Source organism: Indicator indicator, chromosome Z (genome assembly GCF_027791375.1).
Source record: "Indicator indicator isolate 239-I01 chromosome Z, UM_Iind_1.1, whole genome shotgun sequence".
NCBI classification, from domain to species: Eukaryota; Metazoa; Chordata; class Aves; order Piciformes; family Indicatoridae; genus Indicator; species Indicator indicator.
The window spans coordinates 25,463,658-25,469,657 of NC_072053.1; positions in this window are offsets into that span (position 1 = coordinate 25,463,658).

A 6,000-nucleotide genomic window follows, 5' to 3' on the forward strand; every position below is an offset into this window, starting at 1 on the left:
GTCCACCAGTAGGACAAGGGGAAATGGATTTAAATTGAAGGAGAATAGTTTTAGATTGGATCTTAGAAAGAAATTCTTCACTACATGTTGGCAAGACTCTGGAATGGATTGTCCAGAGAGGCTGTGGATGCCCCCTCCCTGTAGATGTTCAAGGCCAGGTTGGATTTGGCCTTGAGTAACCTGGTCTTGAGAGGCATCCCTGCCCATGGCAGGGAGGTTGAACTGGCTGATCTCTAAGGTCTCTTCCATCCTAGGCCATTTTATTAGTCTATGATTCTATGACTGCTCATAGTGCTTCGACTTTTCAGTTTCAACACATCTTCCTCTATTCCTCACCAAAACCAATGCCATATTCTAGCACCTAAAAATTAGTTACAGTAATGAAGGTAACACTGAAGCACTCATCTTCCATGGAGTTAACTGGAAAATAGTGATTTTCCAGGAATTATAGTCCCTTCTGCACAGCATGACTCAAAGCCACAGGACAGAGGAGCAGGACACCCTTTTGTGTACACAAAATTTTGTTTCTTACTGAGTACACAGTAACACACTTGGTATCTCTGTGTCCTGAGAACAGACTCCTGCCTGGGAAGGCTGCAGAGCTTCTCTTCTTGTTCTGTGACCCAAATCTTGGACTAAAGATTCACCTGTCATTTCCTGTGCCCTCCTGTCTCTGTACAGAGCCTCACATTCAAGAGGAGACCATATGCAGTGGACATGTCTTTCCTTAATAGGCATTACATATCTATGAATGCTCATAGTGGATATAAGATATCTTATAGTATGATATGATATGATATGATTTGATATGATAGTTTGGATTTTTTTTTATTCAGCATGAAAGCACCACAAATTGAAAGAGAAAAAATGGAATGTCTGGTAACCAGGTAGAAGTGTTTATAACCTACCCTATTTGTTTCCAGAATTTTGGAACTGCAAAATGAACACATCAGCTTGCTGACTGTGTGACTTTTAAATCATCAGAATTTAAATGATTTTCTTCTTTTTCTCATTCAACCATTTACCTCTCTGAGCTACTGAATGAAACTGTCTGCAGACTCAGGAAGACAGCAGTCTGTTATCTGGCTGAAGTGAGAAATATTTAATTAGCAGCAACAGGACCTAACACAGCTGAGGGTACAGGCTCTTCTACACTATTCCGCAAGCAATTGATTCAGCAACTGGAATGTTTCTTTAATGCATGCCAGCTGCTAACGGCTGCCTGGAGCCATTATTGCAATCAGACATCTTGGGGACATGTCAGCCATTCTTCAGCTCCCCAGCCAAGCAAGTTCTTTCCCATTGGTGATAGTAATTCTGGGTTTAAGAAGATTTGTTATTACCTTCTTGCGCAATGGAGGCTCTTGTGCTGCATATAAATTACTGCACTGACTTTGCAAACTGGTGCTGAAAAGCCTCAGATCAAATATAATGAATGATCATATCACTTATCAGAAAATAAGCTTTTTAATTTAGAAGAATACTCTGTAAAATTAAAATATTTGTTTAAAAAATCTATGCATTTCTGAAAACTTCCTAGTCCCAGATACTAATAACATTTTCTAGGCTATTGTATGTTCTTCTAGATATGGGGGAAAAAATTAAAAAAAATAGATCTGTAATTTTAAGTCATGTAAAATAACCATTTTTGCCCAGAATACCGCAGAATAAGAAAGATGCTGCAATAACATAGGCACAGTTTACTAACAAATCCAGCTGAATGTGAGATTAGTGTCCACAACACTCCTCCAGCATCTCTAGAAAAACTGTTTGGTAAATCAGACAGCTCACTGTATTATCTATATTATTTTTCATTTTTAGGAACCCTTGCTTCACTGCTCACTCAAAACTCCCTCAACAGTCATAAACTGAATCACTGAAATTCAACAGATAAATAAACAAGTTGAGACTGGGGCTGTAATGGGAACTTAATGAAGCTGTAAGAGGCTTATTGGGAAATATAAACTGCCATCCACTGCATATTAGGATGGATCCCACCTGTACTCACTGTGCATGTAACATTTCTTTTCTCCAGATCTTTATTAAGGTTAAATTCTTAGTGGCTGCAGAGCTATGCTTAATAAAAATTGCAGAAGAATTAATATGCATAATGTTTTTAACTAAAGATCACCAAAAACTTGACAGATATTACGAGTTGTTCCAAAGGTGCCCATTCTCCATAGTCGTGCATAGCATGCAGCAATAAGCAATGGAGGTCTGAAAAGTCCCCAGAAAACCTTTGGCGTCATTCTTCTCCTGGGTATGTGACCTTCACAAAGATGATGCTGTGGATACCAGAAGAACCCATCACTTTATCTTTCTAATCTCATAGACACAAGAGGAAAGGCCAAAATCCTGTCTCAGTTAATTCTGATTTACCATTTTGTAAAACAGATAAATAATAGCTCAGTGAACAGATTAGAAAATGGGGACACAGATAAGGACGTATGATGTCAATACCCAAGGTTCAGTCAAATATGCAAACCAATATGATTTTAAATTCAATATTGTGCTCCAGATTTTATCAAAAACAAGGGCTTATATGCAGCCTCAGACTTGATTGAAGCACTTGTTTAGTTCACCTTTTGATTAAAGTGGAAAATGACAAGGAACCAGAGTACGTTCCAAGCAACTTGACTGTATAATTGTTTTTACTGAACTGTTGCACTGGAGACTATTTTATACTCAAGGCCACCCATTCATGCCAAATCTGGTAATAAGAATAATACTTAATTTGCCAATGACTTCATTTTCTTAAAAATTTTCTGTAACAGAAAGATATACAATGCCACCTACAGCACTACAAAGCTAAAAAAATAATTGTCTAAATTGGGTAAATTATTGTATCTACTCAGCCTCTTGTATCTGTGCATCCACCCATCACATGCATGTACAGTCATGTTTGAAACTCATTTTTAGAGTTGACAGTCCTCTCATCATACCAGATTTCTAGTTTTGAACAAATATGCTGGGCCAGTGCATTTCAGTACAACAGACCAGACCTCCTCTTGTGGAAGTCATTATCAGGCTTCACATTGCTTTAGTATATTTAAGTTATTTTAATGACTTGTTTTTTGAAAACCTGCAATATATAAATTACTTATTTTGCAGAGATTAAAGAGAAACTGCTTGGCAGCCCAAAGAGACAACTGTATCTTGGGCTGCTTCAAAATATATGCAGCCAGCAGGTCAAGGGAGATGATTCTGCCTCTCTACTCTGCCTTTTTGTGATCCAGCTTGGAGTACTACATCTGTCTCTGGAGCCTGCAAAACAAGAAGAACATGGACCTGTTAGAGTGGGTCCACAGGCAGGCTGAGGAAGTTGAGTTTGTTTAGGGAAGGGAAGGGAAGGGGAGGGGAGGGAAGGGAAGGGAAGGGAAGGGAAGGGAAGGGAAGGGAAGGGAAGGGAAGGGAAGGGAAGGGAAGGGAAGGGAAGGGAAGGGAAGGGAAGGGAAGGGAAGGGAAGGGAAGGGAAGGGAAGGGAAGGGAAGGGAAGGGAAGGGAAGGCAGGGGAGAGGAGAGGAGAGGAGAGGAGAGGAGAGGAGAGGAGAGGAGAGGAGAGGAGAGGAGAGGAGAGGAGAGGAGAGGAGAGGAGAGGAGAGGAGAGGAGAGGAGAGGAGAGGAGAGGAGAGGAGAGGAGAGAAGAGGAGGGGAGAGGAGGGGAGGGGAGGGGAGGGGAGGGGAGGGGAGGGGAGGGGAGGGGAGAGGAGAGGAGAGGAGAGGAGAGGAGAGGAGAGGAGGGGAGAGGAGAGGAGGGGAGAGGAGAGGAGAGGAGAGGAGAGGAGAGGAGAGGAGGGGAGGGGAGGGGAGGGGAGGGGAGGGGAGGGGAGAGGAGGGGAGAGGAGAGGAGAGGAGAGGAGAGGAGAGGAGAGGAGAGGAGAGGAGAGGAGAGGAGAGGAGAGGAGAGGAGAGGAGAGGAGAGGAGAGGAGAGGAGAGGAGAGGAGAGGAGAGGAGAGGAGAGGAGAGGAGAGGAGAGGAGAGGAGAGGAGAGGAGAGGAGAGGAGAGGAGAGGAGAGGAGAGGAGAGGAGAGGAGAGGAGAGGAGAGGAGAGGAGAGGAGAGGAGAGGAGAGGAGGCAAGGCAAGGCTCAGGAACACCTTATAGCAGCTTTCCAGTACCTGAAGGGGGCCTTCAGAAAAGATGGGAAGGGACTTTTTATAAGTCCATGTGGTAATAGGACAAGGGGCAATGGTTTTAAACTACAGCAGAGCAGATTTAGATTACATATTAGGAAGAAATTCTTTGCTATGGGGATGGGAAGAGAGTGGAATGGGTTGCCCAGAGAAGCCTTATCCCTGGAAGTGTTTAAGAGGCTAGATGAGGATTTGTGCAACCTGGTAGAAGGTGTGCCTCTCCATGCAGGGGGTTGGAACTAGATGATCTTTAAGGTACCTTCTAACCAAAACCACCCTATGATTCTTATGAAACATATGTTAGAAGAGACCAGAATTCTTATGTAATATTTTAATTCTGAGATATTTATATTATGTATTACGAATAAGAACAATGTTATATTTGTTCAAATTTTGAAGAGTTTTGGTAAGTAAACTTTCTGGTTTTACACAAACTTTTGAAAAGTAATAAGAATATACTTTGAATTATTTTCCTGATTTTCTACTACTTCTTTAAGACTGTATTTTGCACAGTGTAGGGATTGTGGGGAAAAAATAATACTATCTGAAGAAAATGGAATAATTTTCAAATATCTCTATTCATATGTGTCTATCAGAAGGTTTAGAAAAACTATACTCAGACTGTGTAATATATAATCCAAGTTATAAAGCTAGACATCCAAATTATATATAACATTAAGCAAAAAAATTATTCCGTATTACAAAAAAAAAAAAAAAGAAAAAGAATTTAGGTTCTCAGTAATGAGGGCAGCAAAAGCTGTTTGAGATCAAGTTATTGAAAAAAACTGGCTTCATTGTTATCTGTCCAAGATAATTCAAGAGATTAAAAAATGGTTATGTGTTCACATCCTCATTACATTTTACATATATGTGCTCTATTTTGTAGATTTACCAACAGTTTTAGAAAAGTTCTTGTAATCACAATCTTTCCTCTAGTGAGTGTTTATATAAACATAATCTTGTTATAAAGAACTGTGTGGTGTTCCTGTAGTCTGAATGAGAAACTGGGACTCATTTAAGAAAGCTGCTGCATCAGCAAGCTTCAGTGAATTTCCAGCAGGTTTAGATGACTCAGCCAGCAATCCTGTTGTGACACATTTGTAGGATTTATTAAGAGATGTCCAGATGTCATGGGGTTTCCAGTGTGCAGCCTATATTCACTTGTGGCATGGCATGAGACATCACAAATTGGAAGAAAAATTTAGAAAAGCAGCAGCTCTTCTTAGTGAGAGCTAGCAAATTAAGTGTGCCAAGACCAGGTACTGAAAACGCATCACTTGTCTAGTTAAATGGTTAAAATAATTTGGGATTGTCCATGTGACTGGTACAACGCAGATGGGGAGCAAATTTTCAAAGTGACTTGTCCAGTTGTATCCATTGACTGTGGCCTGGTTTGCATCATGAAGCTCTCTCAGGGCATGCAAACTAGCTGGCAAAAGCTGACCCTGTAAGGGAACTTTGTGCTCTCTAATCACTGACCACCGTTCATATTCACAGGACCAAACCATGAATTTTCTGCATAACAAATCTGCAGCAATGTGCAGGTGTGCAGAAAGTGATGATGTGGGACACTCGGCATGACCAATTACACCCCATGGATCTGCCTAATGCACTGCATGACCTGCTCACGGACATAGTGACTTTTTGGCCTAGACAAACTATCATTCTACCTAACAATTTCCAGTTGCTGGTGAGGAGTTATGCTGAACTCTGTACAGCATAGGTTATTTAAATGTGGGCAATGTGTTTTGTAACAGTCTTAATTGTATCGCTCCTCTGTGCAATATATGCTGGGGACAATATTATATCAAGCATTTTAAAGGTATTGAAATGGATGTGGTTTCATGGTAATATGTGGGGCAAAGTT